The 22432-nt window shown below is 43.6% G+C and overlaps 1 protein-coding gene across 3 annotated transcripts in view; it reads right to left on the reverse strand.

Moving 5' to 3' along the window:
- The window catches only part of FYCO1 (FYVE and coiled-coil domain autophagy adaptor 1), a 103735-nt gene extending 91295 nt beyond the window's left edge, over positions 1-12440 (reverse strand). Inside the window, exons 1-2 of one of the 3 annotated variants that reach the window (XM_053599601.1) lie at positions 12325-12440; positions 2944-3052 (exon numbers count right to left, since the gene is read on the reverse strand). The gene's annotated coding sequence lies outside the window, so the exon portion shown is untranslated. Of the gene's footprint in view, positions 1-2943; positions 3053-6286; positions 6308-12324 lie in introns of those variants that run through there. The other 2 variants (XM_053599604.1, XM_053599602.1) reach the window with 2 other exon arrangements.
- Positions 12441-22432: the final 9992 nt, after the last annotated feature.

A 22432-nucleotide genomic window follows, 5' to 3' on the forward strand; every position in this document is an offset into this window, starting at 1 on the left:
TACTAATCTGCCTGTATATGTATTTATATACATACATTGTATGTTGTATGTAAGAAAAGATAAAAAGAAACCAGTAAATAAAAGAGAGAGATGTGAAGAAAGTTAAGGATATGAAGATACACACACACACACACACACACACATATATTCTAGTAAGGGAGGTTAACAAGAAAAGGGAATAATTTTGTGTGAGAAAGGATCTTGCACCATAAATTTCTGTCCTAAAATAAACTGGCTGGTTATTTAAAAAAGGGAAATTTAGGACAAAAAAAAAAAAAGTCTAAGCATGTCATACAATGGTCTGTGTCAAGTTATAAGGTTCATGAAAGAGAATTTATAAAAATAATTTTATATGATCAAGTTGACTATAATTAAAGGAAATTTTTTGGTTAAGACAGTAAGGTTTTCTTAAAATATTGATTTGCTCTTAATACATTGCTATTATTTTACAGTGACCTGTGAACAGGTGTTTTGAGCCTTTTGACATCTTTGACAAACATCCTCAAATCAAATCAAATATTGTTGACTAACCCTTGTGCTGTTAAGTCACAGGGCTGTGTCTTAATGGTGTCTAACACAACTTAAGCAAAACCTCGTTTTCAGGCCCAGGAAAAGACAAAATAAAACAAAACTGCTTTTTGAGACAAAGGACCAGGCCTGTATTCAGAGACATTCAGACTCATTTAATAATTTTGCTTCCATCTAAATTAATACAAATTTGTTACTAGATAATTTAAATGTTTAACTACCTGCAAGCTTCCTTTTCCTGTCATTGTCAGGACATGATTTATAAGCTTTTTATTTAAAAAACAAAAAATTCTTTAAAAGAGACCACACATAAAAAAATTCTGATACTAAAGTCTCTAAATCTTTAGCCTCAAATGGTTATGTTTTATATAACAAAATTCTGACAAGTCTTTAACTAAAACCAAGATTCCCAGTGCTTAAAGATAAGTGAATTTTTGTAATCTTGCCTTTGGTATTTTTGGTTTGTTCTCTTATGCTCTCTAAAGGGATTTAAAGGATCGATAATGACCAAGATTCTCATTTCAGAGGACATGACATTCAACAATGGGCAATAGAACAGAACATAGATTGGAGATTTCGTTTGCCATATAATCTAATAGGGGCTGGTCCAGTAAAAAAAGAAAAAATGGTTTGTTAAAAACTCCTGTTGGTAAAACTAAAAGATATGTCTTCACATTGGTGAGCCAACACACATCAATTTGGATGCAACTAACACGGACGACAGCTGAACATAGAATGTTATATGTATACCAAAAGGCCCCTCTACGTATACACGGGCATAATCATACTGCAAACTCCACCACTCATCCCCCCACCCCATCCCCACAGATGGGATGGCTACCCTCTTCAGCATTTATGCACACTGTGAGAATGTGCACTTCCAGCTGCACAGGAAACAAAACTGCTTCCAAAGAGCTGGAGCTTACATTACACCTTTGGGGGCTGGATGGCTGTGGCACATGCTTATGGCTGTACCTCCCCCACAACCGGACTGGGAGATGTACCATGGGGTGGCATTTCCTGCTAAGAATTACACATAAACTCTGCCCATTAAGCCCAATAATATAAAGGTCTTCAGAGCTTGTTTCCTCAGGTCTGTATGTTGGTGGGAATGACCCCTACACATTCTAGTCCCCAGGGTAAGAGCTCTCACCCAGGTTAATGCTCTGGCCACTTCTCAGCTAAAGCACTAAACCACACAAAAAAGCTGCATACCTCTGAAGCCGAGAAACTACCCAAAATGAAACAAGTGGTTTTACAAACTAGAATGGCCCTGGATATATTCACTGCAGTGCAGAGTGGGACCTGTGCCTTAGTGGGAACCACCTGTTACGCATATATTTCAGATAAATAAGATAATGTTACTGATGCTTTAAATCATTCAGGTCCCCAGATCAATAACACAGAAAAATCAGGCATCTTTGATTTTGTCTCTGAATTGCATTCCCTGCCGATGCACTGGAGCTAAGTCCTGGTTAATTGGACATACTGGTTACAGCTGCCACTTACTTTTGCTGCTGTTGTCTACTGGTGAAGGTGGGCTATGTGCACAAGTTACTGCCATGGGATGTAAGTCTATGCAAAGTCACAGATGCAATCATTTCCTGCTCAGGGAATATTGTGGAAGAATGGGCAGAAAGAGTTTAGAAGATGGGGCCAATTTGAACAGAAAAATGCAGGCTCCCCATTCTACAACAGAAATGCTATAGAAATGCTATAGAAATGCTATGCTAGCCTGAAGTGTTGGGCAAAATTGTTTAAAAGTACACCAAACATGTACTAAAATAACTACAGGGTCTGGGAAGTGTCCAGCACTTTCTTAAATGCCTCAGGACCTTTTTGCTTCACTGAAAGGTCAAACTGGCCCTGCCTGCTTTAGGGCTGCTTTCGTTGTCCTCTGGCAGTGGTTCTCAACCTTCTTAATGCCTCCTAATGCTGCGACCCTTTAAAACAGTACCTCATGTTGTTGTGACCCCCCAACCATAAAATTATTTTTGTTGCTACTTCATAACTGTAATTTTGCTGTTATGAATCACAATGTAAATATCTGATATGCAGGATGTATTTTCATCGTTTGAAAGGGGTCATGACCCACAGGTTGAGAACCTGCTGTCCTATAGTGCCCTTTAGCTAACTGTAATACTAAAATCCCAGCCCAACAGGAAATTGTAGTGTCATTCACATAACATGGGTTGCATGACAGCCAGCGAAGATGGCTGGGTGCCTGCATACCTTTCACTGTGAACAAGCAAAGATACAATGTAACATGCTTGTATTATTCTGGGAAAGGATTTAAGGCAACATAAAAGAGTGAGCAAATAGAGATTTTGCTAGCAAGAAAGCTCCCACGGAAGAAATTCCTTTGCCACCCAGGAGCAAGCACCTTAGTAAATAACCTCTAACAAACTCATCTACCTCATCAAGCTGGTCTTGTTTGAGTCATTGTTTGGTCTCACAGTTCCTTCTCAGTTTGGGAGGTGGTTTCTCTCTACTGTCCCGGGATTTTCACCAGAGCTTCTCTTGCCTAAGAGCAAGGAGACAGATGCATTCTTATTCCACAGTGCCCAGTAATTCATGATACAGAGTTCCAGAGAGCAGAAATTCAAGGCATTTACAGAGAGCCCCCAGCCCCTACATGCTGACAGTGCCCATCAGGGACACCAAGCTGAAGACAGGGAGGTCCAGGAGAAGTCTGCCTGCCCATCCTGGGTGACTCCGCAGGTTGCCTAGCTGAACACAGGGACTAAGCAGGAACCAGCCAGGGCTGGAGAGGATGGAGGATCTTTACCATCCAACACAGCTGCCCCAGCACAATGTTCTGTCAAGTGCCTTCTACACGCAGGTTGGGGATACAGAGGCACACAAGGTCCAGCCCCGGAGGGTGCACAGCTACCCACCAAGGAGAGAGATGAAAATATATCTGACAAACAGATACAGCCAAAGAGGCCCATGCAGAGATATGGATAAAAAGTCATGGGCACTCAGCAACGAGAAGAATGGACCATGGCTCTACACAACAACATGGATGAACCTCAAATGCATTATGCTGCACAGTTCACGGTATACATACATCTATACATTATGAAAGTTTGAGATAAACAAAAATCAAGAAACATAAAATCTGCGTGGATCAAACAAACGAAGCCCTCCCAGCAACACTCATAAGCTGAGCAAGGTGACACTTGCATGGGCGAAAGGACACAGCCAACTATGTTTCTTGGAAGTGAAATAATGTACCATAACACAGTCAAACATTTAAAAGTCAAAACGTTTATAATGACCCACATATGCCATTCTTGCAAAGGCAAATATTGGGAGAGAAATCATTAGGGGCTGCCAGAGGCTGGGAGAAAAGGGGATTTGACTACAAAGGGGCAAAGGGAAATCATGGGGGCACTTCTGCTCAGTGCTTTATTTATGATAGTGATTATATGACTGTATATTTGACAAACATATATTATTATAATTCACGTAAATGTAAATGATACCTTTTTAAACAAAGCAGCATTGTGATTGAGTTTTTTATTTTTATTTATTTATTTAATTTTTTGAGACACGAGTCCCACTATGTTACCCCTGGTAGAGGGATGTGGCATCACAGCTCACAACAACCTCAAACTCCTGGGCTCAAGTGATTCTCTTGCCTCAACCTCCCTTGTACCTGGGACTACAGGTGCCTGCCACAACGCCTGGCTATTATTTTGGTTTGTTTGTTTAGCAGGCTTGGGCCAGGTTCAAATTCACCAGCCCCGGTGTATGTGGCCAGCGCCCTAACCACTGAGCGATGGACGCTGAGCCATGATTGAGTTTTTTTAAAAATGCAACCTGAAGAAGAGAAAATTTACTTCTGCTTGGGGAAGGGAGAGGGTGGCTGACACTCTGTGATGGTCAGGACTGAAAAATGACTAAGAGGTCACTGAAGAGATGTTGGAGGAAAGGGTGCCAGGGCGGAGGGGACAGCAAGAGTAGAGGCTGTTTCTCTACCGCATTCCCCCTACTTGGCTGCTGTCAACACACAGGGCCTTGTAGTTTCTGGGAGAAATAACTCTTAGAAGATGACTAGACCTGAGACCTCACACACAGTCCGCAGGGCGTGTGTACTCGTAAGACAAGAGTGAGAGAAGGCGGAGCTCGGGAAGGAAGCCATAGCAACAACAGATCCTGAGTCACCGGCTGGGCTATGGCCGGGACAATGCAGGAACTATGAAGCCAGCTGGATTTTCTGGAAATCAGCCCTATCTGGAGTCTGGCACAGGGAAGACAATGTCTATAAACCAAAACCAATATCTCAGAGTGTTGAACCTGAACACAGTAACATGTTCCTTTAAGCTTTCTGGGTGCTCTGGAGACCCTGCCCTTGTGTTAGCCTGAGGCAGAAGGCCTGCTCTGACCTTCAACTGAGGGCTCAGCTGGTGTCAAGTTTCTAGGTCATGGGTGAGCTGTTTCCAGCCACTGATTACACAAGCTGATTTTCTAAAGAGCCTATGTCACCACCAAGGGAAAGAGCCCTGAGAAACTGATTGTCAGGTCTATGGGTCACAGTGAGCTTCTCCACCACGGCTCTGGCCATCACCTCACAAGTATGCAGGAAATAAATCAGAGCTTCCTTGCTATTTTCATGGACTTCATACATCCTGCCCTCCCTTTGAGGTCACTACTAACCAATTAAAGGCACAGAATGGGATGCTATCTTTTTCCATATCATGGTCAACTCCTTGTGTCTCTAGATAAGCTTCTTCTTTGGTAGAAGGATCAGAGACTTCTGGCATGAGCCAGCCTGATCCTGACAATCAGGATCCTACCAATGGATCCTACAGTCCATTAGCAAACTGTCCTCCTAACTCAGGAGACACTCAGCCTCCATACACACTCCCACGGCTGCTTCTGTACAGGGAGAGGCACTCTAGAACTCCTACACTTTGCCAGGCCCACAAAGTGCCAATAACCTCTTAGAACTCAAGGTGGGTCCTTGTTATGTGACATGTAAAAACCTCATCACTGTCTCTACAAGCTCTTTCAAATACCAGAGAAATTCATTCATAAAATCTTTGGGAGCGCTGGATTTTCTTGCCAAAAATGCAAAACGGTATGTTTAAGCCTATCCAAAATGTCTGAAAATATCCAGTCTTCTGATAAAGAGGAAAGGGGACTAAATACATTAAAAAAAATTCTTATTTATTACCTGGGACTAGTGTCTGAATTACTAGCCATGGCCTAGGTATCATGTTAGAGATGAAGGACCTGCATGACTTCCAAGTTCCTTCTATCCCTGCCCAGAGGCCCTAAATATCTCAAACAATAGAAATAGCAGTTTAGTTCCAAATTAAGTGCAAAGACACTAGCTCACTCACGTGAACTTGTTTACACTATGGTGCAAATGGCTAATATTCATAATGTTGCCCAGAAACTGGCTGAGGCAGGAGAAACACCATGCTGAGTAGCACAGAAGGAAAGGACCAAAAGGGGAGGAGGAGGCTGCGGGTGGGAAGTCAACCATGCATTCAAACTTCTGCTCCCAACACAATAGCCAAGAACTGACCCAAAGAGAGCACCCTATTGCCGGACTCCTTCCCCAGTTCCAAATTAGGTAGAACATACCAGGTGCAAATTCTACCCTGACCTAGAAAGAATATTAATGACAAGGATGACTTAAAAAGTATAAAATTCTTTCTAAAAAAATCCATCGCCTCAGCCTGGCTCAGCATACTCAATGACATCTATTTCATTATCACATATAACAAGGGTACTTGGCTGGTACCTGCGAGGTCTTCTTGGCTCAGACACTGAAGCAGTTGGTGTCCTAATCAGAGCTTCAAGAGGTGGCCAGGAGAGTGCTCAGGACTTTGCCAGAGGCCAGTGCTGAGACAGGCATTCCAGCCCAGGTGAATAAAGGCTCATTAGGTGACCCCACCCCTTGGGCCTGTAATTAAGCATTAACCAACCTGCCTGGGTCATCTTTCCCAACCACTCCTTTCTTGACACCTTCTCTCTTTCTTAAAGGGAATGAGGACTTGGAGCTTTGCTATTCCTTTTTGAAACTTTTCTTGGTCTCCTCCCTTCCAGCAATAGCATGTTTCTTGGTTACTGCCCCAGAGTACACACAAAACCAGCCACTGTTACAGCCCATGGACCCTGGAGAGTCCAAAGGGCTCTGCACATGTGAGGGATTGCTTCTCGGGAAGCCAGTCACCATCTTTCTTTGGGAAAGTGGGCAGGTGCACCAAGGGAAGATGTACACATGTACTTGGGGCTTTAGGGCCAATGGCCTGCCACTGAAAAGTCCAGAAAAAACACCCAAGAGGTGATGACGACAGGCATGAAAACCTGGGCAGAGTATGGAACAACTGCACCAACAACTGAGAACTCAACTGGTTCTCTACTCCTGCCCCAGGGAGTACAGCCCACCTGGGTAGGGAAAAGCTACAGCTCTCCCAAATCGTGTGCTCAGGGAACTCTCCTGACCAGGTGTCTAGGGGACAATCTAGCTAGTTATGAATTAAGAGCTGACTCTCTGATAGAGCCTGACACAGCCACGAAACATGGCCTTGTGGAAGCAACATATAACCTGTGCTAACAAACCGCCAGCCAGGTAAGAGGTATTTTCTGGCACCCCTATGAAGAGGCAGGCCTGATCCAGGAGCTCGGGCCACAGCTGTGAAAAAAGGTGGTAGGTGGAACCCTGGCTTTTCAGGAACTCATGCTCAATGGGAGAAATAGATGGCATACATCCCAATACGTTAAGTTTCCTAACAAGAAAGATCACCTGAGGCCCGCTATATGTTCTGATGAAAACAAGTGAACCCAGGACACACCAAACTGTATCTGCTCATGATGCGAAGCCCCACTGCAGAGTCTCATGTTATTTTTCTGTGGCTGTAGGGGTCATTCACTACCATAGTAATTTTATGTTTAATCTCTGTTCCTCCCATTTGTCTATAAACTCCACTAGCACAGTTCCGGCACATGGAGAACACTTAATTCACTTGCTGAATGAATTAGACAAAACAAAATGCATAGATCCTTGTTCCATAAGCCAAACTAGACTGTGAAGAATAGAAACGTTCTAAAATATAAATAATAATCTTAAAATGGTGGGAAGATAGGTAATTTTTTTTAAGTCTACTTCTCTGATTTTTCAATTTTCCTTTGTTCAGCATAATTATGTTGACCAAAATAATGCATTTTGAAATCAAATTGTAATTGTGAACATTATATTGACATTACTGTGGGAATAGTACAAACTATTTAATTCCAAGAGTGAATGAAATAATATAATTCAAGGATAATTCAGGGTTGGACTAAGTGTGTCTACTCCACCCTTCCCTACTGAGCTTCTCTTTAGAAACAGACCCCAGGTGTCCCGAGAGCTCAAACAATTGCTGTCAGATACGCATAAAAATCCCTTAACCCAGCTTGGGAGGCCCTTCATTGTTGGGCTATCTGAATCTGACTTTGGTACAGACAGGCCCATCTTCTTTTCTCTCCTCCAACCTGTGTCCTGGCCTCCCTGGCCTGCCTTGTAGTGGCTGAGGCCCTGCCTGCTCTTTTCTGCCAAGACTGTGCTCTGTTTGGCTCATGCTCAGCACACTTTTCTCTAGCCAACTACTCCTGTCTTTCTGGTTTTGGCTTGGACCGGAGGAAGTCTTACCTACGAGCCTCCTTAACCCCAGGCTGGACAATGATGACCAGTACCACCAACACACCAACCTAGGGGGTACACTGTGCCCCACCTATTCATATACTGAAGCCCTATACCTTGTACTATGACCGCAAAGAAGTGATTAAATGAGCTGTGAGAGTGGCCCTAATCCGGTCTGACTGGTGAGTGTATAAGAGGAAATTTGGACACACCAAAGAGACATTAGGGATGTGTAAACACAGAGAAAAAGCCATGTGAGCACACGGCAAGAAGGCAGCTGTGTGTGAGCCAAGAAGAAAGGCCCCAGGAGAAGCCAAACCTGCCAATGACTTGATCTTGGACGTCTCACCTCCAGAACTATGGGACATTTCTGTTGCATGAGGCACTGAGTTTGTGGTATTTTGCCATGAAAGTCCTAGCAGACTAATATACCTCCCAAGCCTCCTCTCTTTCCATTGCTGGAAGTGAGGATCTGGTGCCATCAACAAAACTGGGGTGGGGAGGTGCTGCAGGGCCTCGGTTCTGCTGTGCTCCTTAAGGAGCAGCACGACAAGAGCTGCATACAACCTGGGGGCAGAGCTGTGCTGGCACTTGGGAAGGGCAAGAAAGACCCAGAATGGCTCTGAAGCTGGGGTTGTGGCAATGAGAAAGATATTTTCCTCTCTTTTATCAGTGGTAGCCGAGTTTTGCCAGTTTGGACCATATTCAGATTTTGGAATCAGACTAATTATATAAACTTTCCATTACTTATTATGCAACTACTAAAGCAATGAGGATCATGACATGGTTAGGTGAGACCCAAGTATATTTGCCTCACTAAACTATTTTCATACAATCTATCTGTCCTGGGGAAATCACTTGGCCTCTTCCTACTGTGTCCTTTTTTCAGATGTACTGCAGGGAATAACCTTCCTTTGTGTGGAGTGATTAAAAACTGTTGCCCTTGGAAGAGGTAGGAAAGGGGAAGAGCGAACATTCTCACTGGGGAACTTTGGCTAAGGCTTCTAAGTACCCGCTTCCCTGATCCTGACAAAATCTACATATGCTCTATAAAAAGCACACAGGGCTAGAAGTTCAGCTTCAGGAAACTCCTTCTAGCTTCATTTTAAACCACTGCTCTGGCTCCATTGTCCAACCCTATCCTAGACCTTGTGTGGGGATTCTCATGGCCTAGTTCCCTGCATGCTAATTGTTTTCTTGGAATATTCTCTTTGGTCTCTCTCCCCCACCTCCCATGCTCAGGGCTCCCCTAACTCAGTTTCCTGCCATAGGTCAAGAGTGTAGTCCACCATGCTCCTGAGGTGGTTGGCCAGACCAGCCTGTGGGTCCCAGAAACAGCCACAGGGCCACAATACTATAACCAAACCACAGACTCTCCTTAAGTCCATCCTTGGAACCACACTAATGCACACATCCTCATCCCCGTAAATGGGATCTGGCCCAACCAGAAACTGGCCCTGGTGCCTTTCAGATGCCACAGAGAGCCATGCAAACCAAAAGGACCACTGGCTGTCACTAAAACCATCAGGCTCCAATGTGGGAGGAGAAAAATCCTCTTGTCCAACTGAGCACAGCTTCTGACATCTTCATTTTCTCAAATCCATAGGGCCCATTTGCTCTGAGGCCAAGGCTCTTATTATAGGGATAGTGCAAATACTTCAGTGATTTTTAGTTATGTATCAAAAAATAGCAAGAAGGTAGAACATGTCTCCATAGGTAGACCCCCAGAAACATTCCAATTCCCACCCTACTGATTTATTTAATTGTTCAAATAAAGGCTATTAAACTAATAAAGATTTGTTATTTTTTAAAAACTGACATTGAGATCACAAACAAATAAAACACCATTTATCTTTTGAACAAAAACAGAACACAGCAGCCACTAGATGAGCTGATGTTGACAAGATCGTAATCTATTTATCTTTGTTCACAGGTTGCCTCTGTGGTCACAGGCACCAATCAGTCTCACCTGCTGCCTGGAACTGCCTGCAATGAACGTGGCTCTACAGGATGAATTCCTACAGTGGTTTCCACTATAAGACCACAGCTAGACAACACGCTTCCTCTGGTAAAAGACATTCTGGTCTCGAGACAACCAAGAATCTTGTGTGTCTTTAGAATCACAAAACCAGAAAACACAGTTTATGCATTGGCCAAACTTCTCCCGGAAAGGGAAAGGGCCTGGGGGGGAGGGGTGGTGGTGAAAGGAGACTGCCATTTCTTTTCTTTCTTTCTTTTTTTTTTTTTTTTGAGACAGAGTCTCATTTTGTTGCCCTCGGTAGAGTGCTATGGCATCACAGCTCACAGCAATCTCCAGCTCCTGGGCTTAGGCAATTCTCTTGCCTCAGCCTCTAGAGTAGCTGGGATTACAGGTGCCCGCCACAACACCCAGCTATTTTTTTTTGTTGTTGTTGTTGTTGCAGTTTGGCTGGGGCCGGGTTTGAACCTGCCACCCTCGGTATATGGGGTCGGCGCCCTACTCACTGAGCCACAGGCGCTGCCTGGGACTGCCATTTCTTAAGTACCTACTTTTTAGATTTGGTGACCAACATAGGTCAAAGCCACCAGCTTCCCTGAAGTCACTGTTATGAGTGGTTCCTCTAATCACAAACACCAGTTGGGACCATCCTTCCTAAAAAGGACCAGGCTAAAAACTTGGCTCTTGAATCCATGCTGGTACTCTAAGCCCAGCCACAAGGGGCAAAGGTCATCCCAAAGAGCAGCTAGACTTAGAAAATCCTTGCCTGAGACTGTTACAAACATTAAAGCAAAATAATCAAAGTAAAATATTATACTAAATAATCAAAGTAAAATATTAGGAACTAAGTACCTGGATGCTCACTATACAACTGTTTCAATGATCTTAGATATCCATTTTCCTAATAAAATATTGAAAATAATTTTAAAAATACCTGAAGTGCTACACAAAGATAGACAGCTTTTAACATAAACAGATGACGGTATTTCCTAAAGCAAGAACCTCTTCAGATCCTTTTAATCAAAGGAGGCTGAAATCCATCACTGAGACAATTAACTCTGATTTCCAGGGTTACATAACTATTGTGCACGCAGAACAGTGAGCTCAGGGTCAGCTCTTACTGGCTCCCCTCAGTCCCCAATACTCCCCAGCGTATTAGGCAGATGGCCAGGGAATTAAGCTTGCTGCAGGAGACCACAAGCCCCCGCAGAGGCAGGAGGGCAGTGAGCAGATTAAGCCCTGATCCTCTGCCCCCCCAAAGCCCCTGACCCATTTCTCTGTTAGGAAAGGAAACTGCTGTTGTAAGACAAGCAGAGGGGCAGAAAGGCTCAGGCCAACACAAGCAGTTTCAACAAGTGCTCTATTTTTTTCTGCAGGGGACAGCGAATGGAAATGGGGCTTCAGAGAACACTTGTGCCTTAACAGCGAGCCATGTGGGTAACGTGTCAACCACATATGCTTTTCTTATAAAAAAAATAAACTTCTGCCCCTTCCCCTCACCCCCACCTCAGCCTAGGTTAAACAGAATGGAGTCTATTTAGCCTAGTGCTGTGCAGCCACATCAGAGACAATGCATAAGCCGTCCAGCAGGTGATTCCGGAAAAGATCACCAAGGGGTTTATCTTAACACTCTACGCATGGCAACAAGGGGCAGTGGGTAGTGACTGAGCCCAGCACCCGAGGATGGGCTGAGGATGGGCCGGGAAGAACAAACAGTCCCCTCTTGGGAAGACAGGAAAGACCTAGGCTGGGCATCAGCGGAGTCTCCCGAAGCCTTGTCCTTAGGAAGTCCTGGCTCAGTTGAGGACAAGGCAAGCAGAAACTCAGGGGCCTGTCCTCTCCTGTGCTAAAAGATCCCGGCTTGTTCTGAGAGTCCACATGTTGGGCTCCTTTGCGCCCCTCGGCCGGCGGGGGGCTTGGCACTGGTGTCTGGGGGTCTTTCCAGCCAACCAACAGAGGCAGCCAGGGTTTCAGGGCCAGCTTCCACTACTAGCCCGAGGTGTTTCCCAACTTGGTAGGTAAGGGCGGGGGTTCGGGCAGGGTCTGCCGGAGCCCCAGGATGGGCGGGGACAGTAAGGGCAGCAGTGGACAAGTTCATGCCCTGAGTGAAGTTCTCGGCTTTGGGGTAGAGACTGGCCCAGTTGCCCCCGGAGTCTGGCCGGTCTGTTACGGCACTTACGCGCTAGTGGGTCCACGGCCGGGCAGGACCGAAACTTTCTGGGGCCAAGCGGAAAAGTACGGCAGCTCGGTGCCGGCGGCCATGACGCGCACACCCAGCCGCGGGCGGGCGCGGACTACGGTTCCCGGCATGCCCCGCGGGCCCCCAGGCCTACGAATCCCATCGGACCCTACGGGGAGGTGGAACGCAGACTACAATTCCCGGCATGCTCCGCAGGGCAGGCCTTTACCACTCCGTAGCCCAGTTCCTGCGCTGCCTGTCCCCCGCCGCAGCCTCGCTAGCTTAACCCGGCAACCCCAGAGGGTCTGTCGCACTGTCAGTGGGTGGCTATGTTCGAGTTGAATTGTGCATGGGCTCTATGTAAAATACACCTGGATTCTAAAGACTTAGTCCGCAGAAAGGATGCCAGGTAGCTCGCAAATATTTTTATGTTTATTTTGTGCTGAAATTGGGCTAAGTAAAAAGCATCATATTATATTAACAGATTATTAGGCCTACTATCCCATCTTTGACCCCACCCCCACTCACTTCTTAATAAAGGGAATTACTTAAAATAGGTGCTCAAACGCTGTGAGTTAATTAATGAATTACCACCACCACCCCCCCCCCCATGCCCTATCTCCAGCCCAATTTCTGTTTCTAAGTGATGTATTACCAGGCACTCTGAAGAGAGACACAATAGAACAAAATGCATTCAATGAACAGTGTCCGCTATAGACACAATGGAGAAAGGCCTGGGGAACTCCCCCTTGGGTTTGACTCCATTTCTTATCTCTGGCTGACCATCCTTTACTTTGCCCTGATTCCCTTTAGTTAAGCCAGAAACACTCCTTTGCCTCACAGAAGTTAGCTAGTGGCATGTAGTCAGGAGCTGTGTATAGCCCAACATTACAAATGAAGAAAGTGAGGAGTTGTCTGGTATAATAATACAAGAAAGGAAACAGATTTCTTAGTTAATTTTAGGCCATGGAACATCATTAGTCATCTTTTATAAATTAGATGTAGATAAGACAGAAAATTGGATGGATCAATCAGTTTGGGGTTGGGGTTGGGAGAAGGCATGTGAATAAAAGTCATTTCCATTCATGTTAACAAAAGGAAAACTGTGAAAGAAAAGGAGGAGAGTGAAGATAAGATTACAAAGGGAAAAGAAAAGTCATCAACATAGGCCTCTAAGAAAAATCATTGCTCCAATCACAGTCTGAACAGATTTATGCAATATTTAGGATGGGAGAGATTTTAATGTTGGTCATCCAGTCCAATATCCTTGTTTGAAATTTAGACCCAACAGACAACATAGAGATGAAATCAGCCTAATATTGCCATCTGATTTTTGATAAAGCAAACAAAAGCATACACTGGGGTAAAGAGTTCCTATTTAATAAATGATGCTGGGAGAACTGGTTAGCTACAAGTAAAAGACTGAAACTGGACCTGCACCACTCACCAATTACAAAAATTTACTCATGATGGAATAGATTTAAATCTAAGACACCAAACTATAAAAACCCTAGAAGAAAGTATGGGAAAAACCCTGACTCTTATTGCCTAGGAAAAGAATTTATGAAGAAAACCCCATTGGCAATTGCAGAAATAACAAAAATAAATAAATGAGAGTAGATCAAGTTAAAAAGTTTTTGCACAGCTGAGGACACAGTCAACAAAGCAAATAGACAACCTTCACAGTGGGAAAAGATATTTACATGCTGAGAATCTGACAAAGAGCTAATAACCAGAATCTTCAAAGAACTCAAGCAAATCAACAAGAAAAGAGCAAATAACCCCATTAAAAACTGGGCAAACGACATGACGGAATCTTTCCTCATGAGGACAGAATGAATGGCCAAGAAACACATGAAAAAATGCTCATCATCCCTAATTATCAGAGAAATGCAAATTAAAATATCTTCTAATCCTACTGAGCAGAGCCCGCATCATAAGGTCCAAAATCAGCAGGTGCTGGCATGGGTGCAGAGAGAAGGGAACACTCCTGCACTGTTGGTGGGACTGCAAACTAACACAGCCTTTTTTATTTTATTTTTTTTAAGAGAGAGTCTCACTACATCCCCCTTGGTAGAATGCCATGGTGTCACAGCTCACAGCAACCTCAAACTCCTGGGCTCAAGTGATTCTCTTGCCTCAGTCTCCCAAGTAGCTGGGACTACAGGCATCCACCACAACTCCTGCCTATTTTTTGTTGCAGTTATCATTGTTGTTTAGCTGGCCCAGGCCGGGTTCGAACCCACCACTCTCAGTGCATGTGGCTGGCACCGTAACCACTATGCTACAGGCGCCGAGCTGAGTACGGCCTTTTTGGAAAGAAGAATGGATACTCAAAGAACTAAAAGTGGACCTTCCATTATTAAGTATCTACCGAAAGGAAAAAAGTCATTCTACCATATGAACATTTGCACTTGAATATTTATAGCAGCTCAATTCACAATTGCAAAGATGTGGAAACAATCCAAGTGCCCTTCAACATATAAATGGATTAATAAACTGAGGTATATGTATACCATAGAATACTATTCAGCCATAAAAAGCTGGAAATTTTGTATCTTTTGTAACAACCTGGAAGGATTAGAACATACTTCTAAGCAAAGTATCACAAAAATGGAAAAGGAAGTATCACCTGTACTCAATACTAAATCGAAAATGATAGATTAACAACTACTGGCCCACATGAGAGAAAGTCCCCACTCAACAGGTATAATGCATGGGTATGTGGCATACTGCCTGGGTGAAGGACACAAATACAACTTGGGCTTTAACTTTACAAATGCAAACAATGTAACCTAGTTGTATGTAGCTGCATACTAACCTGAAATTTAAAAGAAAAGGAACTTAGACTCTAAAGGAATTCGAAGAGAAGAGGAAGACAGACCTAATATTTATTGAGGACCTAGCCAAAAAAACCATACAGCATTGTACAGGGTGTCCTACAAGCTGTCCTTGAAGTCACTATCCATAGGTGAATTTAGGGGTGACTTTTGGGACACCCTGTGTTTAAAACTCACAACCACTCTATGATGTAGGAAGTATTCATTATCTCTAGTGTAGAGATGAAGAGACTAAAGCTTGGAGAGGTTAAGTAATTGCCCAAGTTCACCCAGTTCACCCAGTAAGTAAAAAGTGGTAGAGGATAAGGTAGATCCCGGGACTCCTGAGGGGTCTTCTCTCCACCCAACACACTGTCTGGAAGTTAACAAATTCACTATTATTCAGGTGGTTTAACTTGAATTTCCTTTGTATATAGAACTGAGTATTTCAAACTATAATCTTTTAAGCAACCATGCAAACTCAGCATACTCTTCTTCCTTTTTTTTTTTTTTTTTTTGAGACAGAGTCTCACTATGTCACGCTTGGTAGAGTGCAATGGCATCACAGCTCACAGCAACCTCCAACTCTTGGGCTTAAGCAATTCTCTTGCCTCAGCCTCCCAAGTAGCTGGGATTACAGGCGCCCGCCACAAGGCCTGGCTATTTTTTTGTTGTAGTTGTCATTGTCGTTTGGGAGGCCCAGGCTGGATTCAAACCTGCTAGCTCCAGTGTATGTGGCTGGTGCCCTAGCCACTGAGCTACAGGTGCCAAGCCATATTCTTCTGTTCTAATGAAAAAATACAGTAGGTAAAGAGATCAGGTTTAAAAAACCAAAAAACCTTGCATCTCTTTGTCTTCATAGCCTTAAGAAACAGTAGAAGAGACTGTTCCTCACAGAAAGCCCGCCAGTCCTGATGAGGGAAGAGGCTCTTTGAGTAATTGTTTCTGTTCTTCAAGGACTTTGTATAATCTGTACCAGGCACCCTGTTACATGTGTTCCACACATGGTTAAGTTTTTTCCTTGTATCAGTGGTTAATGGGGATGCATAATTATTTCCATTAAGCAGATGAATAAACAGATTTGAAAGGTTAATTAATTTGTCCAAGTTCAAAACTTACCACTAGTAGAGACAGACTTTGAGGTTGAGTCTTTCTGATTAGAGTGTAAGCCCTTAACCACTGTGCTGGCAGCTCCATATGTGAGGCAGGGAACTTACCATCTTGGCCTCTACTGATCAGGCCAGAGGTAGATGATAATGACAGTGGCCTGGAGTGGCAGCTCAGCTCAAAAGAGTCAATCTCCTTTTGATGGTCATGACTCAGTCTTCTCTGAGTCTATGACTCACCTAGGGAGTCGACTGACTGCAGAATCAAGTGGCTAAGCCATCATCCCCAATGGAACAGTGCTTTTCAGTAATGGCCCATGGATAATTTAGAATGATCTAGAGCCCAGTGTTCCAGAACTTGGTTTGAATTCTGAGATGTACATTTTCAAGAATGTTTTCTCCATGATTCTATTATCGAATTTTCTTCTTGAGTCTCATTACCCCAACTGAAAGCTTTTGAAATTTTAAGAAAAGCTCCTGATGATATAAATTCATATTTATTCCATTGAGTTAATAATTATAGAAAATAGCATTTCGTACAAAATAGAGTGACCATTCTTCCTGGCTCATCAGGAGAGCCCTGTTATCTCAGCATGAATATTCATAGCACCTCTCTTCACTCTTAGTGGTATCTCAATTTATCAATACATTATATAGTCATTCTCTCCCTAAGATACGTAGTTTCTTGAGACTTTATAGAGTGTTTCATGGAAAATGTAGGGCTCTATGGTCAGGTAAGTTTTGAAAACAGGATTGAACAAAGACAAAAATAAAACAAAATAAAAAACAATGAAGTTGTATACAACAGGATGTTTGGAAACTCTCTAGTGTTTAAAAATGGTGCCCCTGGTAGAAGTTCAGAAAAAAATTGCAGATGGTTATCTGTCATTTCACAGTTGGGCTCTTGTAAGGGATGGGGATTCTGATTCACCTTTGGGGAAAAAAATGTTTATTTTGGAAAAAACCCTGAAATAGGCCATATTTCTGTTTTATACTTAAAAACAAAGTTCTGTTCAGTAATGGTAAAGTTGTATTTGGTTGACACAGCTATTCATTCATTCATGCAACAAAAAGTTATTGAGCGCTTACTACTCCAGGCATCGTTCTATATCAGGAATTTCCAAACATTTTTCTGTAAAGAGCTGGATAGAAGCTAAATAGCTAGCCTGGCAGCTTTTGCTTCCAGCTTCTTGGAAGGTGACCACCATAAAAGAAGTGTGACTACCCTGAAACCAACCACGCCATGAGAGACTCATGTGGAAAAACCCTGGAGATGAGGTATCCTGAGACTCCAAAAAGAGACCAAGGAGCACCAAGATGCCAGGACATGTGACTGAGGGAGCCATCTTGGACAGCTGGTCTAGCCATGCTTTCCAGTTCTATTTCTGACTGAAGTCACACAGGACATCCCACACATCAGAGCCCAGTCAACCCATAGAACCTTAAGAGATAATGACAAATTACTACTTGCTATTTTAAGCTCTACATTGAAAGGTAATTTATAAAATAGAGGTACCCTGTTTTCCCCAAAATAAGACCTACTTACAGGAAAGATAAGACGTCCCCTGAAAATAAGACCTAGCACATCTTTGGGAGCACACCTTAAAATAAGACACTGTCTTATTTTCAGGGAAACAGAGTAGTTACCCAGAACATGGGCAATTTGTATGAATATTCTGGGAATATTTTAAAAGAATAACTATAATTGCTGGGTGTAATATTCTATGTGTCATGTAAATCAAGCTCATCGATTTGTGTATCTAAACCTATAACCTTAATGATTTGATATGCTAGTAATGATAAATTACTAAAAGAGCTATGTTAAAAAGATTATAATGATTTAGTTAAACTAAATACTATAAATAAATTTCAAAAGAAGAGCTAGATAGTAAATATTTCAGACTTTGTAGATCATATTGTCTGAGTTTCAACTGTTTAATTCTGCTATTGTGGGGCAAATGCAGCCAGAGACAATACTACACACATAAATGAACAGAGATAGATATGTTCCAATAAACTTAATTTGGAAAAACAGGTAGCAGGCTAGATTATATAGTTTGTTGACACCTGGCCTTCAGCAATGGACAGCAGTAGGTGAGCCTGACATCACCACTCTGGTCAGCACAGCATGGTGTGATTTGTGAAGTAGCCTCAGGCCAGGGTGGTCAGGGTAGCTGTGAGAGTCTCCACAGGGAAGACAAGGCAGGAAGTATTTCTCCACTGGATTTACCCCCAGGAACTTCTGGTCATGAGCCACATTAAGGAATTACTGTTCCAGAAAAGATGTTGGCACAATGCAGATGTAAAACTGGAGGAGGTGGAAGGTATTGCCATTGGTATGTTGGTTCACTGGATTTCACCAGGGGCATCTGAATCACCTAGAGGGATCTTAAACACATAGATGCTTGGGGCCCATCCAGAGAGTACCCAGCCAAACAGAGGTGTTTATTCTATCAACAATGGCTGGATACTTTCCAGACAGCCCTTATATGCACTAGACCCAGGATTCGGTAGGTCTGGAGGGTCCCCAAGCATCTATCTGTTTAAGTACCTTGCCCCGGGTGATTCTGTCATACATCAGAGGCAAATTCCTCTGATCTAATCCTTGGAAGTACAGATGAAGAAACTAAGGCCTAGAAATCTTAGTAAGCTATGGAAGGAGGTGTGGGGCCAGTCAGAGGCTTGGGCTTGAACCCTGACTGTGTGACTTTTGGTGATTTGCTTAAACCCTTCATGCTTCATCTTCCTCATTGATACAGAGGAGATGATAAAAGCAATTTCAAATGATTTTGTGAGCATTAAATGAACTAAGACAAGCCAAGCACACTACCATGGTGTCTACTATAAAGTTAGCCCCAAATGACTGCTGGCTACATTATTGGATTGTCACCGTCACCATCATGACCATCATCTGCTATCATTACCATCACCACCACCACCACCCTCTGTATCATCATCATCATCACCATCATCATCTCCACCATTCACCTCCACCACCATCACTGTCACCACCCTCTGTATCATCATCATCACCATCACTGTCACCACCCTCTGTATCATCATCATCACCACCACCACCACCCTCTTTACCATCATCTCCACCACCATTCACCTCCACCACCACCACCCTCTGTTATCATCATCACCAGCACCATCATCTCCACCATTCACCTCCACCATCACCACCACCCTCTGTATCATCATCATCACCACCACCATCATCTCAGCCATCACTACCACCACATCACCGTCACTGTCACCACCTCCATCATCATCATTGTTATCATCATCACTATTTCCAGAAGTATCCAGCTGAGCTTCCAGAGACAAGAGAAGAGACTTGGTCATCCTGCATTAGGAAGATGGCAAAGGATTTAAATTTATTTTCCCAACACAAGTAGTTCTTTACAGGCTCACTTTAAATTTCAGTTCTTTGCCCTCCCCACATTAGATTGCTCAGGCTTGGAGCATGCAAGAAACCATTTACTGACTCCAGATTTTGAAAAACAAATCTGAATCCCGGCTTTAGAACTGGCCCAGATTATCTCAGTTTTCCTGAAGCCTCTTAAGTCTCAAGGCAAACCTAAGTATTTCCTTTCCCAAGATTGTTTGTGTTAACAAAGTCTCTTTATTTCTGAGTAGGAAAATAAAGTTCTCTCATTTACAAACTGGCTCTTAACACTCAGAATAAAAGATCTCAACTCCATCTATGACACAGAAAGAAACTGAAAATGACTACTTAGAAAAACTCTTATCTTTGCTACCCCAAGATAACCTTTAAGTAAATGGCCAGTAGGAAGGAAATTCTCAATAGCCCGACTGTAGAAAATTGAGCCTCTCACTTTCCAAGTGCATCGCTGTGTCACTGAGTAGTTCTGTTGGCCTGGGCAGGGAGCATCGCTGTGTCATGAGTAGTTCTGTTGGCCTGGGCAGGGAGCAATACTGCTGACGGGAGGAGTTTGGGTGGGATCTCATTGTACTGCCTGCCAAGAGCTTCTTCTAAAACAGCGGTTCTCAACCTGTTCACAGGGGTCACCTAAATACATCCTGCATATCAGATGTTTACATTACAATTCATAACAGTAGCAAAATTACAGTTATGAAGTAGCAACGAAAATAATTTTATAGTTGGGAGTCACCACAACATGAAGAACTGTGTTAAAGGGTCGCAGCATTAGGAAGGTTGAGAACCACCGTTGTAAAATGTTTGTGGGTGGGCACAGTGGTGTCACACCTCTGGCTTCTTGGTGGCATATACTCAACAAGGCTTAGCAGTAGCAAAACCTTGGTCACCTCTTTCTCATGTGTGGTGGCTGTTTTGGGTTTGGTGTCAGGGCACCTTCCTTGGGTGTGGGGGGGGGTTCCTCACCACATGAGTCTTAGAAGGAGGCAGAACTCACTTCTACATGAGCCAAGGAAGCCTGACCCCTCATTTCCAGCTTCCTTGGGGCCAGAGTGCAGGCATGTGGCTTTGGCTAAGTCTTGATCCTCACGTACCTGCTCTTTGCAGTGGGTCTGGGAATGGGCTTTCTGAAGCCATGTGATCCTTGGCCTCTGGGGCAGCCAGAGACTGTCTCCCTTTGTCCTAACTGTTTCTCCTGCTTTCCCATCAGTTTTGTTAGCTACCCAAAATCTTTTCTCTTACTTTGACTATAAACTGCTCTGTATTTTATTCCCCTCCCCAATTTCTGATACACATTTTTTTCTTTTTTTGTAAATCTTTTTTTATGCAATTGTAGACACTGTATCCTGATATGTCTCTGACACAATATCCGTGTAATAATGCCCAATATCTTTTCCATACATTATCTTCAGCCAGAGCAACTTGAGGTGATTTCTGTTGTTTACAGCTAAGAGTTGTGATGGACACATTGCTTGATTGGGGAATTGGCAAGATGTGGTGGAAAGAGTAGGTTTGGGGCAAAGTAAACCTCAGCTGAAAATCTCCAGTCTGGCTCTAACATGAGCAAGTCATTTATCTCCCTAAACCCCACTTTTCTCATCTGGGTAAAGATGATGATTACCCTGCAAAGTGGTGAGAATCTGGCATAACGTGTGTGAGACACATACTACGTGCTCAGTAAATATTCACTGACTGAAAGATTGAATAAATAAATATATTAGATCAGTGATTCTCACTGGCTTGGCTCTACATTAGAACCATCAAAATGTTTTTAAAAATCTGAAGGCCAGGCCATAGCCCAGACCAACTGCATTGACACCGCTGGAGGAGGGATGTGGCCATTGTATTTCTTCAGGCTTTCCATGTGATCTGACATGAAGCTCTGGGTGTTAGAACATGACCTCTCTGGTTCCTTCTGTTCTCCTTAAACTGGGAAAATCAGAAACTTTACAAGATGGCTATGAGATGTGAAAGTGTAGAGACCTAGTACATGGTTGGTCTTAATAAAAGTCTGCTTCCAACCTCCTCGGTTAGATGTAGCTTGCTGTGTAGGCAAGGTAGACCTTCCTTGAGAGGCTCAAGGAAGGTTCTGATGTGCACAGGGATTCCCCACCCACCCACTGAAACTTGCATCCTGCATTAGCTTGCGAGGGCTGCTGTTAATGACGTCCACCACTTGGTGCCTCACGTGATAGAAACGTACAGTCCCACAGTGCTGGAGACTGGAAGTCTGACATCAAGGTGTTGCATGGTTGGCTCATGAGAAGCATGGGAGACAAGTGCCTGTGTTGACTGGAAGATGTCATGTAACAGTAAGAGGAAATGGGGGCATTCTTCCTTCTTAGACCCCATGCCAGCTCCCTGCTCTGCTTTCTTCTCTTCCCCCACCCCAGCTTCCCCTCTCGCTTACTGCTCTCTGCCCTCTTCTTGCTCCCCTTCTCATCTCTTCCCCCGACGCTCTCCCTAATATAACTTACATTTATTTATACTATTATATCTAAATAAATAAATAAGGAAATGGAAGTGGACTAAAATAAAAATATAGTCTCCTGCTCACTCACTCAATCAACCCACCAGACCCTGCCGGGCACTAAGGGAGGTTCCGAAAACTGAGTTTGGAACTGCCACTCCAGTCGAGGCCATATGAGGTCTGAGGCTGTCCTGAGCTTGGAGACAGGGATCAGTAAACTCCCTCTCTTTCCAATTCTGTGCGAGGGAATGTGGACGTGTAAATGCCATGAAGAAGAACCACTCTGGATTTTTTTATGCTCCAGAAGTGA

Source organism: Nycticebus coucang, chromosome 8, assembly GCF_027406575.1.
Source record: "Nycticebus coucang isolate mNycCou1 chromosome 8, mNycCou1.pri, whole genome shotgun sequence".
NCBI classification, from domain to species: Eukaryota; Metazoa; Chordata; class Mammalia; order Primates; family Lorisidae; genus Nycticebus; species Nycticebus coucang.